This window comes from Nuphar pumila, chromosome 4 (assembly GCF_984573655.1).
Source record: "Nuphar pumila chromosome 4, dmNupPumi1.hap1.1, whole genome shotgun sequence".
Classification (NCBI taxonomy): Eukaryota; Viridiplantae; Streptophyta; class Magnoliopsida; order Nymphaeales; family Nymphaeaceae; genus Nuphar; species Nuphar pumila.
The window spans coordinates 50005149-50026991 of NC_143252.1; positions in this window are offsets into that span (position 1 = coordinate 50005149).

Below are 21843 nucleotides of genomic sequence, written 5' to 3' on the forward strand. Positions count from 1 at the left end.
CCGTCTTACCTTAAAGATTATGTATGTTTGGCCCTCATACCTGGATCACATAGTCTATCATTAGCTCCACAACCCGCCTCTTTCAGGCAACGATACCGTATTAAAGATTTTCAATATTTTCATTTGTATCCTCCATCTCATGTTGCCTTCCTCTCATCACTTCTTTCCGATGAAGAACCTAGACATTTTGGCAAGGCAGTGAAACATTCGCATTGGCACGAGGCAATGTCAAGTGAAATCTAGGCTTTGAAAGATAACCACACTTGGTCTATCGTTACATTACCTCTTGACAAACACCTTATTGATTGTCATTGGGTGTGTAAAGTTAAACACTGAGCTGATGGATCCATTGAATGCTACAAGACGCGACTTGTGGCAAAAGGGTACACACAAATTGAAGGGTTCAACTATCATGTCACATTTGCGCCAGTAGCAAAACTAACCAATGTTCGGTGCTTAATTTCTTTAGCATCTATGAAATGTTGGTTTCTCTATCAGCTTAACATAAACAATGCTTTCTTATACCTCAATTTGCATGATGAGGTCTATATGCAACTTTCTCTTGGTTTTTGAGTCCAAGGGAAGAATAAAGTGTGTCAACTTCATAAATCTGTTTATGGATTGAAACAATCCTCGTGCAACTGGTTCATTAAGCTTGCTTCTGCATCTTAAAGATGCTCAATTCATTCAATCCTGAGTTGACTACACCTTATTTACCCAGCGAACATCCCTCAGCTTCATTCTTATTCTAATATATGTTGATGACATTATTATCGCTGGATAACTAAAATTAAGAATTTTCTTCGTATACCTCCCTTCCATATCGTGAAAGAAGTGTTTTGGTTGGTGTATATTGTCCCCAATAGAAAGAGTCAATCCTATGAGACTCTTCCGACAAATTTGTAGTGGATAATGGTTCAACAATTGCATCAAGGAAATTAATGTGAGAGGAGATTAGAGTTCGACACCCACAGATTTCATGGTCTACAGTGGTCTGGACCCAACACAATCTGCTCCGAGCAACATGGATAGCGTATCTGTGCTGTTGGAAGCATCTCCCCACCCAAGACCGGCTGCAGCGATTCAGCATTTCAACTGTCAATTGGTGTTTCTTGTGTAAACGAGAGGAGGAATTTAGAACACGCCTCTTCTTCACCTGTAAGTTTGCAACGAATATGTGGAGAAGCATCTGAATTTATTTAAGTGATCAATCATCTGTAGGCCAAAAAGCAAAGGGGGTCTAGGATTGAAAAGCTTAGAGGAGCTTAATAACACCAATCTGGCATATGTTGTTTAGTTAATATTGAGTGAAAAATCAGGTGGGCATTAAAAGTATCTCTCCTATGGATAGTAAAAGCCTTTGCATGAGGTTCATGGATATGGAAGAGCATCATTTGGGGATGGTTGGCCATTATAGATAAAGTGGGATGGCAGTTGGGCAATGGCAAACAAACTAGAATGTAGACTGAGCCCTAATCGGCAACAAGAATTTTGGTCTCTAAAGTCCTTGAAGAGGATTACGAGAAAGTGGAGAAGATGATAACAATCATGGTCAATCAGTTCTACACCTCCCTCCCACACCATGATATGAGTGTTTTGGTTATTGTATATTGTCCCCAAGAGAGCGAGTCAATCTTTTGAGACTACTCTGACAAATTTGTCGTGAACAAGTAATGGTTCAACAATTTTTTTTGACAGAAAAGTAATGGTTCAATAATTGCATTAAGGAAATTAATGTGATAAGAGATTCAGGTTATATGTTACCCCCCCCCCCCCGAACAAGGCCGATAGCTCCATCTCATGTTCGAGGGTTCCCAAAGAGCGCCACATATAAGATGGAGACCGACTAGTATCCCCATGTGTGTTCGCATCACATAGCATCGTAATTTGGTGCCGTCGCAAAGACTTAAGTACCCTTTACCGCCATTCTCTTCCTCTTCCTGGAAGAGACATAAATGCCCTCCATCTAGAAAACTGAGTCGGCGGTTCGTGAAAAGGACAAAACTGCCCTCCATCGTTATCGCACCAAAATTTTCAACAAAGTTTGCGTATGTAGCAAGTTGTATGTTGTAGGATTTAAATAGTTCAAAACAATCCTTTCTCGCCTTAAGCAGAAAACTCTATCAGAGCATACTTTGCCTTCATCCGTTGTCGTCGGATCATTCGTTGCCTTCTTCTGTTGCCGCCGGAGCATCCTTTCCTTTGCTCTGCTACCGGTAGAGCATCCGTTTCCATCTTACGCACAGTCGCAACATCGTTGCCACCATCTGTTGCGTATACGTTCTTACTGTTTCTTACTCTATAGTTGGAATATCCAAAATCCTATCATTTCGGTGAGTTTCATGTAAGGTTTTGTTATGCAATCTGAAGGTTGCTTCTTATACAACGATTTGTAAGTTTGAATCGGTAATGATTTATACATTTAAAGCAATAGCGATGTGTGTTTATTAAGATACCTCGATTTGTACATAAGTTTGCTAAATCTTACAATGATGTGTACTTATGAAGCCAAATATTGCGACAATTTGTAATCATGATGATTGTTTAATGTGTTGTGCAGGTTAGCAATGTCTGCGGCTCATCAGAGAGGAGATACCCTGTTGTTCTATGGGTTGTGTATTAGAGAAGTGATCCGCCAATCCCATCTATCTAAGGTTTTTGAAAGGTACCAAAATATACTTAAGATTGAGAATGATAAAGACAAGGAAAAAGCATTGGAATTGTATTATGCGGAGGATTATCCATCAGATATCGAGGTTGCAGACCAAAGGAAGAATGCTGAAGAACTAAAGATGCAGAAGAAGGATGACCAAGAGAAGGCAAAGCAAAGAAATAAGGCGGAGAATGAAAAGAAAAGGCAAAGGAAGAAGGCAGAGGAGAGGGAAAGGCAAAAAAAGAATGAGAAAAAGAGGGAAAGAGAATTGAACAATCTAAAAGAGGATGCTAAGATGAAAACACACAAGTTGTTGTTGGAGCATATAGCAATGCGAAACAAGGTAAAGCTACTGAAGGAGGTGGAGGAGAGGCGAAGGCAATTGAATAAGGAGGAGGAAGAGAAGGAACAAAATAAGCTTCAGGATAAGGAAGAAAAGGAAAGGCGAAGGAGGGAGAAGGAGTTTGAGAAAGGGAAGGAAATGCAAAGGAAGGAGAAGGAGGATGAGGAAAAGAAGAAAAGGGGAAAGAGAAGGAGGATGAGGAAAAGAAGGAAAGAGAAATGAAAGAGAAGAAGGAGGAAGAAAATGAAAGAGAAAGGAAAAAGCAGGAGGAGGAAGTGGAGGAAAGACGAAAATAACTTAAGGAAGAGAAAGAAAGGTGGCAGAAGGAGAAGGAGGACGAGAAAAAGAAGGAAAGAGAAAGGAAGGAGAAGGTGGAGGAGGACGAGAAGGAAAGGGAAAGACAGTGGGAGGCAGTGGACCAACCAAAAAGGCCTAGGTTGGAGGGATTGGTTGAACAAGAGAAAAGTGCGACCAAGGTAAATAAATTTGTCCTGTCTATGAAAATTTAATAATATGTTTAGCGATTTTGGTATAGCGATTACTGTGTTAGGTATTAATATGTATAGCAATTACTGTGATAGTGTGTGTGCAACCAATATTATTTATAGTGATTAGTAGAATATTATTTATAAGTACAAATGGTACTAATTTACAATTGGTAGGAATAATATGTTATTGTGTGTTACAGGGAGGTCACAGGAGAAGTAGAGCACCAGGTGAAAAGCTCGAAGGTCGGTGTCAGTGGCCTGTAGTTTTGTCGTGGTATGGTCAGCTGAGTGCATATCAGAAGGACCGATTACGAAATATGTACTTCGGTGGCCTTTTGGACCAACAATATTTTGAAACTTGCTGAAATACCATGACCCACCTGGTAAATAAGTGAAATGATAAGACGAACACATTCCAGTTTGATTCTTTTGAGATCACTATGACTCTAGAAGATGTGGCAAGGATCACTGGCCTTAAGTGTGATGACAGTGTTATCCTATTACGACATTCAAACTATAATGCAAGGAAAAAATGCACGGCGCTTCTAGGAATGTCAATGGACGAATGAAGTCATTGTATTTCTGGTGGAATCAATTCCACATCAATTAAAGTCTCATCTTTTCGTAATAAATGGGAAGGCCGCTCCGCTACTTGTGCATCTAAAATAGCTGACCAAGAGTTGCCCGACTTCCTTCTTTATTTTTTGGGTCTTACTTTATTTTTCGATTGTTCGGGTTTGAGAATAAGTTACATGTGGCTGCAGTACCTAGAAGACTTAGACGAAGTCGACAACTATGCATGGGGTGCCCATATGCTCGCACACTTGTACATTCAACTCTACCGTGCGAGTAAGGGTACGAAAACAGTCGGAGGATTTTGGCCATTTGTTCAGGTATTTGTTTATTACAAACTTAGTAATTGCAGACTAAGCTCATTGAAGGTTGTAGTGTTACTAATATATTATTTTTGTTAGGCTTGGGCGTGGGAACATATTATCCCATTGTGACCACATTGTGGCCCTGCGATTTGTGATTTTCCAAAGATCGGTCGCTGGGCTATAATAAATGTCACAGTTCATAATGCTAAGTCCATTTTAGATGGGCTGCAACTAAATGAGGTAAACATTCTAAAATTGTTTACAATCGGGTCAACATTTATCATTCAATATTATAAATTGTTGTAATGTTTAGCATTCTTAAGTAATCATCGCTGCATGATTTTATCTTCTGTAGTACACATCGTTGTCGCCATATCATTCTCAAGTAAATTATAATATATTTGTCACTCGTTATTAAAAAGAATTACCAATGTACAGGTTTTGTGGAGACTGTATGGAGATGAGGAGGACAATGACTAAGACGTTGTTGCAGAGGCTGCTAGATTGTTTGACCGCGATTTGTGGCTGTTTTGCAATTATGAAGCTGAGTTGTAGCATGGTAGTCGAGTTCTCCTACAATCTGGCTTGGGGAAGTCTATCCCAAATAAGCCTTTGGAAGTGAGAAGGAAGATGAATAGTGGTGGGGGCAAGAACGTGAAATGGCGCGAACGCTACAGGGATGAATTATTAATTTGGAACACAGGTGGTGTCCGTGCCGTATCGTATGATTATAAAGGACGACAATTTGATCCCATCTATTTTCAAAGGTATTGGAAACCTATGCGGCGAAATATGGAGATTGAGAAAATTGGGAACCCATGCCTCCCAACTGCCCCCTTTCATGTTGCATCCCAACATCTACAACCCGTCTGTCATCTCCCTCCGGTTACAACAACGATTCTTTCAGTAACAAATCGCGATGAAGAGCGAACACTTGCTACAAAAGAGAACGTTGTCTCCGCCGCAAGGTTCGAATTGATGGAGAGGGAGAATAAGAAATTAAGGACATATGTAAGCAATATAGGGGAGACAATTGGACTCAGTGGTAGAGATGATGATCAATTTTTTTAATAAGATGGACGCAACCAAGAGGCCACCCAGGATAGACAGTCCACCAAGAAAAAGAAAGAGACGAGTCTATCATATTTCATCTGATTCGTCAAGTGCCACAGAATAAACCCTAGGTATTCTTTTTTATCATGATAGGTATTTGTTGTAATTCTATAAGTAATTGTCGTAACATGACATTTTTTTATTGTTTAATTCTTTTTTATTACATCTAACAGACATGTTTCATCTATGGATCTCATAAATAAATAAACTGTAATTAAAAATAGATGTCTGTTGTTCAAAAATTGTGGCATTGCCTAACCTCCTTGATTGAATGAAAATTGCAATATAACTCACAATATAACTCATCATTTTTGAATGAAAATCACAATAGATGTCTGATTGGCACAAGTAATATTGTTCACAAATCGTAATATAACTCATTGTTTTTTAATGAAAAACGCAGAACACATGCCATTTATGTGGTCAACAAGGTCTCATAATCGACGTTAGGAAATGATTAAGGTCAGCATTGATATAATAGATAATTTTTGTTCAGCAATCGATGTATTTGTCTCCGTCTTGATAGAAAATCGCAAAAAAGATTTATGATGTATGCCGTGAACAATAATTGAACAAGTTCTGACAACGTAAATGATAACAGTCAATAGCGACACGAAAAATTTGATGCTCAGACATCGCTATAGTTATTTGTTATAATTCTATAAGTAATTGTCGTAACGTAATTCTATAAGTAATTGTCGTAACGTGACAACTGAATGAAAATCACAATATAACTCATCATTTTTTAATGAAAATTGCAATGAAAATCGCAATAGATGTCTGATTGGCACGAGTAATATTGTTCACAAATCACAATATAACTCATCATTTTTTAATGAAAATCGCAGAACACATGTGATTTATGCGATCAACAAGGTCCCATAATCAATGTTAGGAAATGATTAAGGTCAACATCGATATAATAGATCATTTTTGTTTAGCAATCGTTGTATTTATCTCCGCCTTGATAGAAAATCGCAAGGCGAAAAACTCATACGCGATTAATGGAGCCAAAAATGGCTCCATTAGCTCAACCTCCTTGAATGCGACGTATATTGTCAACAATCGCTGTACACGTTAATTTCAATTGTATGCAATTAAGAAAGGTGACTAATGTTTGGCCGAGTAATAGGTTAGTGATTCATGCAACAGCCAATGGCTTGTAATAATCGCCCTTTGTAAACGGTGTAAGTCAACATCGATTTGCGATGTATGCGGACAACAAGACGGAACAATTTTTCCGGTGTTAAATGTTAATAGTCTAAAGCGATAATGAACATTTGTTGTTAAAAAACCGATAAGGAAAGTATGTGGCATGAATATATTGATTATCAATATATGATAATCAATACAATAATCGTCAAAGATTATACATACCTAGACACTGGGTTTGGTCGGGTCGGGTCAATCTCCCACTCAACTATTGTTATAATATGCAGTCAAAATAACATTTTTTTATTTATTTAAAATGTAATCAATTAATTTGTGGGCGGTTTTCGAAAAAGGGCGGTATGTGAAACGATGTTTCCTTTATATTTGACTGACGGCGTCGATTCCGTAGCTACATTGCAAAGGTGTCATCAATATCTTCATCCAGGCATGACGCCAAAGAAGAGGGCGATGTGAGCAATACGACCAGGCATGGCGCCGAAGAAGAGGACAACGAGAGCAATACGACCAAGCATGGTGCCGAAGAAGAAGACAACCACATCCACAGGACCAACACTAGCGCTTAAGGCGTATATTTTTTGAACCTCGTGACCGGTTTAGGCAACATTTGCCTTTTTATGTCGTATATTCGATTTGTGTTGTTTACTGTAGAAAATAATTTCAATGTCGTTTTCTGAATACTATGCTCATGGTGCACTCAGTGCAACATCCACAGACAAGGGTGGGCGACAACGCCCTAAAGAGTTCAAAGAGAACATCAATCAGATGCAAGATGAATTTGCAGACGAGAACACTATCAGTAATTTTGTACGTATGTAACCACTATCATTTTCTAGGTCATTGGTTTGTATGTTTTGAAGTTCGTAAATTTTTGCAACCAGACAATGTGTGATTTCTTCAATTATATTCAAAGCAACACAACAAGCAATACCGTATGCATCATCACCCCTTATTTCATGGTATGTCTGTTTTGCTATTGTTTTATTTGCTTTTATGACTTACTCACGTTTCTTGGTAGTTAAACCTTACTATTTCGTGTAACAGACGTACGTCCTGTGAAAGCCATACACCAGTGGATTTGTAGATGCACTATCTTGTTGGAATACCGATGATCACTGTGTAGACTTTTCGAAATTCGAAAAGGTAAGTGAACAAACCTCTTCTCCAAGGTTTAGTCCTAACATCCCCATCACGATATGTCTATGGATTTATAAAATATTATATCGATTCACAGATTTTACTTCCTACACTATGGCAAAATTCCGAACATTGGGTCTTATACGAGATGAATTTACGGGAAAAACAACTATGGTGCTACAACTCATTGGACTGCCACAGTGGTGTAGAACGTGACACTATGCATTTGGTAAGCTTCTGTCCATAGGTGAATCGTAGCTATTTGCGGTGGACCGGATTTTACTATATTCTCCATTTATCACAGGCGGGATTCCTAAACGACCTTTTAGGTGTCGACATTGCCGAGTGGATGTTGCTCTGTGCTGACGATGCTCATTTACAAACTAATGGGGTTGATTGTGGCATATTCGTAATGAAGCATATTGAAGCAATATACAATGGAGAAGAACCTTGTTTCGACACTATATGAGCTTTGTATCCGCTGTTATTGGGGAATCCTTTTATATATTGGCTTCACATTACATATTTTGTTACAGGAAGATATACCAGAAGTACGTGACGAACTATGCCGAAATTTGATTGAGTTTAAAAAGTCGGCACACATAAATAATCAGCCAACAAGACTACTTACAAAGGAAATGAACGACACGATCCAGAAAAGTTTACAAGTATGTAAATAGATTTCTAACAGATTTTGGAGACTATCTACACCAATTTCCGTAGGCAAATTTTGTAAGACTACAAATTTTGTAAATCTATCTCCATTGAAATATAATTTGAACTTTACTAAACACGCTTGTAAATCATTGTACTGCTTCATCTACGACAATTAAATCATAACGAAAAATAGTTTTGTGTTGTATGCGATGAACCAATGCTAGTAATGCTGCTCTTCAGTAATTAGAAATACTGCACAACGAAATATATTTTGTTGTTGTTCCAAAATCTTTGTATAACTCACACTCTGTTGTAAACACCCCAATTTTTCACTCACCTCCCCGACACTTCCACCAGTCATCATGATCTATCCTCTAAAATCATCAGGAAGACAAAATGGTCATTTTTTGAGATAAGACCTTGCAGAAATTTATTCTCAATTCTCAAAATTTCTCCATTTAGGCTCAGAAATATCTTCAAACTGCAAATTTTCAAAATCCTACTCTTGACAAGAAGCTAGAATTTTCAATTCCTGATTCAGAATGGCATTTCATGAGACATGTCTTTTCATATCATTCACTGCACAACATGTCATTTCGAGATCCAAAATTCCTGATTTTCAAAATTATCAATCCAGATTCAAATTTTAACTCTTTCAAAATTGATTTTAAATCCCTAGGTTTTTCAAAATTGTCAGTTTCCCTCGTCTTAACCTCTAGGACTCTGAATTACAAAAGTTTTCTCAGGAAAACAATCTAGATGGTTTTTTATATTGATTTTTAAAATTTTGTCAATTGGAAAGAAGGGGACACAACTTTAAATTTAGAAGATTTTATTTCAAACTTTTACAAAAAGACTTTAAATTTCTTTACAAAAATCTCTGCATTTCTTTTTTTATATATATTTTGCCCTGAAGGACCGTCTTCCTTCTAAATTTTTGTAAATTTTACTTCATATTTTCTAACTAACCTACTACTATAAAAATCCCAAAAAGAATTTATTTATTTTGATTTTGCTTTTTATTTTAAATAAATGACGTGGGACCTGCCTTGAAGTGGCGTCACACTCAAATTCTCAGGTATTTCTCTTATTTTCAAGCAGGGTCCACCCGGAGGTGGCACCAATTTATAAAACCCTCTCTTTAATTTTCAGTTTTTATTTATTTATTTTATAAAATAATCAGTGGGCCCACACATAGGTGGCACCTCACTAGAGCTCCCTGCAGAGAAAAGTAAATAAAAATTTATTTCAAAAGACTTTTTTTTTTATCCGGCTGAGGTGGCACCACCTTAAAAAAAAACCGTTTTACTCTGTTTTTTTTTTGTTTTTACTTTTTCAGCCCCAAATGGCGCCACCGTGAAACCCTCACTTTACCTAAGTTTTGGATAAAAATGAACTAAAAGTTTCTTCAGATAAAGAAGTCATTCCCCTCTGAAAACGACGACTTTTTCAAAAAATTTTAAACTTCGGTTTTAAGATTTTCAAACACTTTTGAAAACGAGTTGAAGAGATTGGAAAAGCTCAGATTCTGCGGACAAGTATCCCTCTAAAATCTTTAAAAGTCCCCTCTTTAAGGGCACAAAAGGGGGGGCGACTCCTGCACTCCCTATCCTTTCCTCTAGACTCTCTTCATTCTCTCCTCACGGTTTCTTACCTCCATTTCCCCTCAACTGGATATTCAAAGAGCAACTGAGGAACATGTGTTTCCCCTTTCCCCTATAGACTTGACCCACCATTGAAGGAGACACCATTCTCAGCCTTTGTCGAGCCAAGGATATTAAAAGAGCTCCCCCTGGAGATTTGACCCACCATTGAAGGGGGCACCCTTCTCAGCCTCTGTCGAGCCAAGGCAAGGGTCGTTCTTCTTTCTCTAATTCGTACCCTTTCCCCCTTTTTTTTTTCCTCTTTTCCTTTAGGTTGTCGATTTTCTGTCCAATGACGCACCATATGCAATATTGGTCTGCATATAGCTGCACCAATTTGCATTTTTGCAACAAAAATTTAACCCCTTTTCTGGGTACATCTTTCTCATCGTCATTTTGTATATTTTTGATGTTCTATATCCTGTGTGTTTTCATCCCATTATACGTTAGTTGCAGATGAATTACCTAATCACGTCCTGCATTTTCATGGGTCACGGCAGTGACTATTTTCTGGAAACAGTGTATAGGAAAAGTCCTTATTGTCAAGAATGGTTTATCAGCTGATTGTTGCTAAGAACCACCATGACTGACATCATGCTGATATGCTGTTATGAGGGAACAATTTAATTATCATCTACCGACCCACTCATTGATTTCTGTTAGACGTTCTGTTGTAGCTTCGCTTGTTAGAGATTAATTATTCTAAGAGATTAGCATTGGTTTTGTTATTTCCCTAGTGATGATTCGGTTTTGCATCTGTTACATCACCCATCGCTGTTAAATATGACATATTCACATTGCCATCGTATATATCTTCATCCACTGTAGAGTTCTATTCAAAGCTCCCAAATGATGGTAGTTACGGGTGGTTCTTTATTTTGTGTATAACAGTTATGTGTGCACGTAGTGATGCTAATTCGACCCAATGGTGTTGGATCGATTTAACATTATGTTGCTATTGTTTAAAATGAGCAGATATCTGTCATTCTACTATTTGTTATCATGAATATCAACTTTCTACAGGAATGGATTCATGCTGGCAGAGATTAAAAAAAAAATTCTTTTTTTTTAGCATTTGTTCTAAGGTAGTTCATTACTATTGAATAGTATTGTATATCTTCTAAATCCCCTGTTATCTCCCAGCATGTAATATTATCCACCTGTTAGATTTTCCTAATTTCTTATTCATGCACTAACATATATTTTTCATTTCAATTTGTCATTACTAGATCATCTTTGCATTTTTGTCATCTATTGAATATTAGAATCTATGTTAAGAAATACTTCTCAGTAGCAGTAACAGTGCCATGACTTCTTTATAAAATTACAAAGTAATGTATGTTGACACAGAATAAGAAGTACATTGTACTCCCTGTGAAACTTCTTGGTTCTATTGTAAGATATCTTCTTCTGTGTTTCACTATGAGCTAGATCTGCCATAAAAAAAAAAGAGGGCTACGGTACTATGAATACTATTTTTTAGGTTCATCAGGTAACGAAAGATGCTCTGATCTGTAGTAAAAGTAGTTTTGAATGACTTGTATTCACATCATCCCTGTATATATTATCTCTCACCTTTACTTTCTTCACAGTATATATTTCGTATTTACTTTCTGAATCTATGATTTGCATGCATTCTGCATATGATCTACATATGTTTGCATACATTCTGTACATGTTCTGTATATGTTCTGAAATATTTTCTGCATATCATCTGTGTGTTACTTGTATACTGCCCAAGATTCAATACTTAGTCATCCCAGTATACTTTTGTGGCTTTATAGCTATTGTATTTCATCATTCTTCCTTAAATCTCTTAATGCCATTGCTTGTATATACACCTAGTATCAGCAGCATATCTCCTCTTGTAAAATCAGGTTGCCATCCTACATTAACACTCAACCATGGTAATCATTCTCCTGTGCATATTTGCAGCCTATGTATATTATTCTCTATGTTTATTCTATAACCTGTCTACTGATGCTTTCATCATAGCATTCACTTAGTTATTAGGTATAGGCTCATTACTATCAATCTGTGCATTTTACCCATAACATGTCTCTTACCTTATTTGCATCGGTCAATATAAAGTTTTTGTGTTTTAGGATAGACCATCCGTTTGTATACTAATCTGTGTCTTTTCTTTTTTCTTTATTATTACTCTATTACTTATGGCATTTCCCATCTATCGTTATTATCCCATAGTAGTTATGTCTTTACTCCCTTTACATACTCATCTCAACACTAGCCTATTATTGCCCTCACGTCTGTGTCATTCCCTATCATCCCTTCATATTGGCATTTGCCTCATCATATGTCCCCTGTATACATTATAAGTCATTTTTTTTTGCCATATATACTCTACATTAGTTAGCCTACCACAATTTCATTTTACTATTTGTATTAGTCCTATTGCCTACAGTACTATCTGTATATCCACATGCGTCTTCTCATTAAACATAGATAGGGCACTTCCTTATTGAATATTTATATTGCCTTAGATAAATGTATATACATTTAAATAGTCATGTTCCCATGCATTTAGAAATAATGCAAATTTTCATTTAATTCAAGTATTGCATCTAGGCATTTTTGTAAGCATCCCAGTCGTGCCTATGACATTATATTTTCATTAAATTGTACATTTCCATTGTAGTTCATGTATAGTCATTTGCGCATTGTCATCAACATGAGATTTCCCTTCTCTGTATATTGTATTTCTTGTGCCAGTTCTCATTTGCAGGAAAATTTGGAAGATGTGGCTTCTTTTGGATCTATATTTTTTGTTTCTCTGTCAGCAATATAACAATCAAATGTAATTATGAAATAAGAGATTTATTTTCCCGCTTAGATTAGGATGCATGTCATATAGTTTGAATTTATGCAATATCATGATTACGTGATTCATGCATTTTATTTTGAAAATCACTGTGGATGTACACGAATGGCACGTGCACTAACTCTTAGGGAGTTGATGAACTCGGTGGAGTCCATATTTACTGCCCTAGTCGAAATATGGATGAGACCTAGATTCAACATCTTTCTACTAGTCATACAGAGCCTACACTCTTAGGCTATCTTCAGAAGCACATCATATTTTCAATTTTACAAAATATTGTGAATTAAATCAATTAAATTCTAAACATGTTCATGGCCACAGTCGGAATATGTGAAGAGTTTACTTTGGTTTAATACACATTTTCCAATGAATTCCTTAGAAAATTTTCTGGATATCTTTATCAAGGTGCATTCATCCATTCAAATCCTTTGCATCATGAAATTACCTGCATTTTCCTACTTTTCTCAAGAAAATTTCATTCTAAGGAAATCAATTCTTCAAGAGACTCTGAAAATTTTCAAAGTCAGATTTTCTCAAGTTGGGTTTCCTGCGATTTTCTTGGAAAATATTCTCTTCTTAAAACTCATTTTCAATTTCTTAAAGGAAGTTTTCCATCATTTTCCAGAGTCAAAATTGATTTCCAACTTCTCAAAGCTAAGATTTTCTGAATTTCAAGTTCCTAAGATTTGATTTCTTTTCTCAAAAAGAGTTTTTCTATGGATCTTCAATCATTTTCCAAAGAAAATTTTCAAAGTTGGAGTTTTCCTGACAAGCATTTTCCCTTCAAGTGTTTACCTTTTCTCAAGAATTCTTTCTATTTTCCCAAGATTCTCATTCCTTCATGATTTTCCCAAATCTTTATAAACTTTCTTGATATTTCAAATCCTCTTATCAGAGTTTTCCTGAGAGATTGATTTCCATCTTTTGCCTTAGAAATATTTTCCAACTCAAAAGCATTTTCTAAGCATACATCATGTTTTCCAACCTACATTTTACAAAATTTTATAGTACATGCCTGAATTCTCTGTGCATTTAGGATAGAACACGATTTTGATAATTCAGCTAAGTCAAGCACACATTTGATCCTTGGTTCGATTACCCCCGTTAAAGGCGACAGGAACGGTCGAACCTCGTATCGACAGGTCAAGCCCCATCCTATGGATTTTCCTGCTATTTTAAAAAATGGAGGCTGGTATTTCAAAACCATTTTCAAAACTCTAGTCAAGTTTGACTCACGGAATTGTTTTCCCTCTCTCCTGCAGGGAAGGGATGAATTTCGCGATGATAACAGGTTTGGTGACCGAGATGGGACTGTCTTCGTCTGATCAAAAGTATGCTTGACTTAGTTTAATTATCGAAACTGTGTTCCAAAAATGTTAGTTTTTTGCTTCCTGATATCTTACGAACTTAGGAGCCTAGACTCTGACCTAGCTGACATTGACTGCATATAGTTTAGGCATGGTTTGGTAGGACTATATTGAGGAGATACTTTCATGCTCACATAGACTTAGGTCTAAATACAACTCTCCTCAATTTAGGATCTGAATGCAAACAGTGTATGCTCTTTCAAAGATTTTCAAAATCTGTCTCTCTAGGACTTAGAGCCCTCTATTTATTGCATGTGATAATTTTTTCAAACCCCCCTTTACCTGGTCTTCACGTTGTTGGGCTCTCTTTCAGAACCCTAGTTCGAGACAGAGTCTCACAATTGGGCCACTTATTTGGGTTAACGCCCTCCTACCATGTACTGAGGGCCACAGTCTGAGGTATATCGGTAGACGCTCAAGGATGTTGGAAAACCTTACCTTAGAAACAGAGTTGAAATTTTATGCCACGTACTTTGGGTCTCAACTCGAGTATATCGGCATAACTGGATTTGACAAAGATGATCTGAGCCTAGAGTTAGGGTTAGGATCCTACAACTGTTTTTTAAAATGATGCATCTAGAGTCAGCCTTTTAGGGAGTGTTGTATGTGCATAAGTGTTTGTGCAGGATGTGACTGTTTTGTATTATCATTATTCCTCTCATATTTTCCCTAAAAATATTTTTTCAAATATCCATATTCTTATCTTTTTTTTTTCTCAAACCCTGGATGATTTTCCCAAACATCTAATTTCTTTCAAAACTCCAGGTGATTTTCCATTCTCCCGTTCTACTGGATCTCGAATTTCCAGTTGCATTTTATATCCTGCCTGCAAATTTTTCAAAATTTCCATGCTTTTCCTAAGTCTGATTATTAGTCCAATGGCATACAGTCAAATCAATCCCATTTTTCCAGAAGGTCACATCTCCTACGAGGTGCGACAAGGTAGTCCTAAACATCGAGCCCTTAGCACCAGAACTTTCATTCCCCGGTGGTATTATTCATGGCTCAAAAGTTTTTCTCGCATGTTCCCAGACCATTTGAGTGAGTGCGGGTTAGAAATGACGTTAGCAGTCAGAAAGCAGACAATAAACGACAACCTGATCCATGCAATGACAGAGCGATGGAATCCACAAACATGTACTTTATGGTTCCCGTGGGGAGAGATGACCATTTTAATGGATGAATTTTCAGAGATTATGGGATTATCAGAACCAGTCAGTCATCCAGGAGATCCGTTAGAGCATCAGTTTCTGATCAATGTCAAGGGTTTGGACCCCCGAGATTCCTTAGCTCGTATGACAGGCCGCCGATCTTGGCCCCTGATCCAGTTGGATGGAAATGAATATGTCAATCTGCTTGAGTTATACCATCAATACGGGACCTTCGTCGAAGTCAGCTCACTATCAAGGACAACTAGGGAAAGAATTCATAATTCAATGGTTTTATGCACTGTAGGATTAGCCCTCTTCCCAGACGGACAAAACTACATGGATATCAGAATAATTCAGCTCATGAGAAGATGGGGAAGTCGATAGACCAACCGTCTCTTCATAGCTATGGCAGCACTCGCTTTTCTGTATCGGGGTTTGTCCCGCTTCTCACTTGGAGAATCTATTCTCGCCGAAGAATGCATCTACGCACTTCAATCCTGGTTCTTCCAACACATTCCATCCTGAGCCAATTCTTTTAGATACAATGACCAAGAACTCCTCCCAGTGGCACAATACCAGTCCATGATCGACAACATTCAGGAAGATGACATCGTATGGGACTACTTCGATCAACAATTATCTCCTCCCAGATACACGTACGCTTATGGCAAGCAATTCAAGTTGCTAGGACCATTCTTCTGCACTTACTACCAACCGAAGCGATGTGTTTGGCAGTTTTCCCAAAGACAACAATACATTGAAGCTCAACTACTATCAGAAGCTATGGCAGAATTCGATCTCACTTCCGCATAATGGTCCGGGGCATATCATTTTACCCGCTACGGTTGTGATTCCTTTGTTTCTCTTAAATTCTTTCCTGGTCCTAAAGTGTCCGCTGACTATCATGAATGGTGGCAAATTGTTTGTCCTCCACCTCTCTATCAAGATTAATAAAAAGTTCAAATTTTCTCATTCCAATAAAATTTTATCTTTCTATTGTGGTTTGACGACCTCACCTAGGTAACAAGGCACATTTTTCGTTGTTCATTTCTCTTACAAAAGGATGACAACACAATTATCGTAATCCTTACGAAGACTCAATCCCTAGTAATAAGATACTTTTTCAATTGTCTACCATATTCCCAGCAAATATTTATTCCAAATTCCCTCAAAATCTAATCAGGTCTTTGCCCTGCAGAGAGCATCTGCAACATTTGAAGGTTGAGACAAGATCATGCAGAAAAACAACATCATCTCAATACTCATCAGCTTCAGAAGAAAAGATGGACTCCCTGCGGTTAGTCAGGAGCCAGGGCCAACAAGCGGACGATGGCATAGATCCGCAGATGTATGCTATGTTCCAGAAGATGATGAACAAAATGATGAGCGAACAGGCCCAGACCAGTTCAGAGAAGAATCCATTTAGGCAGAAGTTCCACGGTCACAAGGTTAAGAAATCAATAAAGACTTCCAAGAAGCAGGTTCAGCTAGAAGAAATTTCAGATGAAACAGAATCATCAGAAGACACCGATGAAGAATATGAGGTGCCTCAAACATTTCAGAAATATGGTCGGGAGCAAAGGGGGAGCCACAAATTGAAAAGTCAAGTCACAGAAGATCCACTGCAAGTACAATTCAGGGAAATGGCTAGAGTTGTTAAAGATCTACAAGCCCGCAACAAGGGCAAGAAAATCTTCACCAGTGAAGATTTCTATGATGGTCTAGAAGGAGATGAAAATCTGGAGAATCTACCCCGCAAGTTCATCAAGTTTGACGGTTCTAGCGACCCAAAAGCTCATCTCGCCATGTTCTTCGCAGAGTGCTCAAGATTCAAGAGAGACAATAAAGCACTATTTCTATGCTTCCCTCGCAACTTGGAAGGAGTTGCAGCTAAATGGTATGCTGGGCGTATCAATCCTATCGAGCTCAAGGAGTTTGATAAAGTTATGAATTTGTTTATCGAATGCTCCCTATTCAACACAGAGGCACTCCCAACATTAAGCCATCTCTGTAATCTAAGGTAGAATGAAAATGAAAAGGTAAGGGATTTCATTCATAGATGGAGGTCACCCTGTAAAAAAATGAGGGATCCCATATCAGAAAGACATGCTTTATTGCTGATCCTCAATAATTTTTTGTAACCTCTGAGAGGATTAATCTCCACCGCACCATCCAGGACTTTCATTGAGCTGACTAAACGAGCCAAATGGCTCAAGATAAGCGTGGAGAATGGAGTCTATGAATGCTTCACATTTTCCAAGAATAACCCCCAAGGTGAACAGAAGAAGAGAACTCACTTCACCTACTCTGCTAACAACAACAACAACAACAATCGTTATAAAGGGCAGAAGAAAGATTACTGCTACGACGCAGAAAATGCAAACAACAAAGGTGATCAGAAAGGAAAGCTTGTTCCTTAATACAACAAGCCCCTTTAGCAAGATCAAGGGCCAAAACTACACAAAAAGACCAAACATGAAGTATGGAGCTACGACAGAAAATTCACTCATCTCGACCAATCACTTGAAGATGTGCTCGAGTATATGCTGTCGAAGAAAATGATCACGTTGCCAAGACTGGCCGATCCCCCTGTGCCTATGGGGAAGTGGAAAGACCAATTCTGCAAGTTTCACAAGACAGTGGGACACAACACTGAGAACTGCTTCATTCTCAAGAATATTGTGCAGGATTACATTGACAAGAATCTTTTGGTGGAAGGAGATGAAGAAAAAATGGACATTCTCAATCAACCATTTCCTCCGCACACCGCAACAGTAATATCCGAACAACCATTTCTACCTCAAGAACACATCAAGTCGTGTTCCTTTCAAGATCTCCAAGTTCAGCATAAGGTGTTAGTGCAACGACAAGCAGCTCCAACCACTAAAAAGATGGATATAATTTCAGCACTGGGCAAGCTGAAAGTATCTGAGGAACCTATAAGGGCATCACCTAAGAAATTAAAAGGAATTCCTTAATTCCTTAATCAGTTCATCAAGCCCATGCCGGAAAAGGAAATTCAAAAGTCATTAACTGCTTTGTCCAATGTTTCAATTTTGGACTTAGCCAAGAGTTCTTGCAAGCACCAACAAGTATTGGATGATTTGCTTAGAAAAATTAAAGTCAAACCCAGTACTACGGCTAAAGACATGGCACAAATTGTGAATTCAGCCATGACAAATGTGCCAATCATCTTCTCGGATAAGGACCTTCCAAAGCCTGACTCCTTTCATAATAATTCCTTGTACATCGTCGTTCGAGTAAGAGGAATGACAGTACCACATGTATTGGTTGATGGAGGCAACAATCTCAACATATGTCCTGAAATGACAACAAAGGCATTAGGCATCAAAGAGGAAGAATATTGTAACGCCCCGGATTTCCAAAACAAAGCTAAGTTAAAATTTTCATGAATTTCTTTTTTTTTTCTTTGCAGCGGAACTTACAAAAGCTTTTAGCAGCGGAATCAGACGATAATGAGTCGTCAGTTTTAGAAAACTCCGAGCACGTTGCAGGTATGTGGCCAAGCAACTCATTGACCACCAAAGTGTTCCATTTTATCGAAAACATATGTTTATTACAACACTACTGCTTAGGAAAGCAGTGTAGGTTCAATAAAAGGAAGTAGTACAACTCTGTCTAGAGAAACCCTGGAACTCGATGCCGCCTTGCTCCGCATATCGTCACGCAGGTCCAACACCTGAAATCCCCATAAAACAGGGTCAGAACCACTGATGGTCTGGTAAGTATGCAGTCATACATCCATTCAACTCAAATACAATAATGACCACTCAGGGTCGCAATGCGCAATAACGACGCTCAAGCCTCCAAGACTTAGCGTATATCGCAAGAGCCTCCGCAGGGCTATGAGTTGAACATCCGCTCAAGTCTTCATGACTTAGAGCAAGCCTTTTCAGGGCTATGATTTGAATAACCGCTTAAGTCTCCACGACTTAGCCATGACCTCTTTCGGGTCTCAAAGTGATGTTTAGCTCAAGTCTTCATACTTGGCACATCCGTATCCCACGCATCTAAGGACAACTCCTCGAGCTTCGCTTAGTCATGCGGATACAACACGGGTCTTTGCCCAGTCGGTCCAGTAGTATACCGAACATGACACCTTCACAAAGGTTATGCAGGACTGACTCAACACGTCATCCACTCATACATTCAAAGCATCGCTGTACCTAGAACTAATGCATTGTTAGATAATTAACCGCTCCCGCCTTTGGTACGCAGGTAGAGCTATTGTCCGGGCATCAATGCGACGTTTTGGGGGTTGATTATTCTATGTATTTTAGATACCCCAGAGGCCTGTTGACCCTATCCATAGTAGGGCAGTGTGTTTCAACTGGGAGAACCCTACTAGGCCCATATTCGGATGCATCCTCTACTTGTAGTAGTTGGGTTGAATCCTTAGATCTTAAGGATAACCACGACCCCAAAACCCATGAGTGACTGAGGCCATCGTGGACTCTATCAGGTCCAAAGTAAAATACATGTCACTCAAGGCTGTACCATCACTCTCATTCCACAGTGAGCATAATTCCTGAAGAGGTCTGCCAGTCTTACAATTACTTGGACAGAATCTGCATGCCATTTAGGCAGCCCGTGCTTTTAGCACTACGGGAGTATGTACCCGACCCCATTCATTCTGCCCCAACACAGTCATTACTGAGGGGGTACCCCTAACACGATTTTCAACCGCAGGGTATGTGCGACCTTAAGTCTTATTCATATGCATGCAGAACACCGCTCTTGGCACTTCGGCCACGGCGAGCATCACACCACTTTGGGTGGAAACAACACACTCTGGCTCTTCGTCCCTTACGAGTCTGGTTGCGTAACCGTTCTCAATGAGCATGCATATGACTCGATCTAAATAGATTGGCTACTCGGCGTATTTTTACGCAACGAGTCCAAACCTAGCCAAGGCGCAACCTCTACTCTGGCTCAGCGGCCCTTACGAGCAAGGTGCCCTTGCAGGCACAAGGATACGAGCCGATCTGGCATCGTTCCATCAACGGACATCATTATGTCGTTTCATTGGTTCCGGCAGCTCTTCTGCCGACCATTTCGTCAGCACCTCCCCTGCTATACCGGCAGTGGTGCGACGAACCCTTCTATGTTGTAGAGGGCAAACCATGAACTGGGTAGCACTCTACTATATGTCAGAGTATCCTGCTACATTCTTTCTGAGCTATTCTTAGCTTCTTCAGAAATTTCAGCAGCACTTCCTCTCTTTTACGGAGAAAGCGTGCGTTTCTTTTATCCATTTCAGCGGCATCTCCCCTCTTTGGTAGGAAATCGCCACGCTTAATTTGGGGAAATGGATGCACACCGTTGTGCGTACCTTGCATCCATCAAGGTTGCGGGAACCCTGGGCCATAGCCAGGCCATACGTAATTGACTTAGTCTTTACGTAAAGAGCATTTTGCCAAAAAGCGAAGCCTTTCCAATAGGGGCTTCATTCGTCAAGCAGAATCTTGAACGAGGAGCGGTCAGGGAATCGCATTGGCGATTTGGAGTTTGATCTCCATTTGAACGCTCATTTATGCGCTATATATGTAGTATAAGCAGAAGCCTGTGCTTTATACAGCGGCGGCGTAAAGAAATTCATATACTATTGTTCAGGGTGTGTAACTGAACGAAATATTCTATATATATAACAAAAACAGAAGCCTTGGCATCGTTCGACGCGACGGCGTAAGTAAATACATTGCAGAAATCAGGAGCCTTGGCATCGTTCGACGCGATGGAGTAAGTAAATGCATAATCGAAAGTGCAGTAATCGGAAGTGCAGAAAACAGGGAGCCTTGGCATCATACGACGCGACGGCAAAGGTAAATTACATAGCCTGTGCGATATAGGACGCGTCGGCAGAATCAGCAGATATACACCTAGATCCGTATCCAACGATAGTTACGAGGCGAGCGGGTGAACACCGAAGTGTTCTGAAGGGCTCAACCAAGAACTAGGGCGAGATACCATTTTAAAAACGCATATACTGCGTATTTGAACATAGATATATCCGACGATAGTTCCGAGACGAGCGGGTGAACACCGAAGTGTCCAAAAAGGGCTCAATCAATAACTAAAGCAATATACTACTTCAGAAAGTATATTCTATATACAAACAATCAAATACTTGAGAGAGATGGATCAACGAAGCGAACTTACTTCAAATTGTGGAAGAAACGGCTCCGGGTTGCTCCTTTGGCTTCGAGCCTTCTTTCGAGAGGTCAGACTAAGTCAGATGAAGCTGACTTAGTTGAGAAAGAGGTAGAGCAGGTCAAGCTACTCAACCTAAGTGGTTTGAACCAAACAGGGTTCGATCTAAGTCAACTGGGTTCAGCAGGTTCGAACTCAGCTCAAGTAGGCTAAGTCTGGGTTCAGAAACCCAA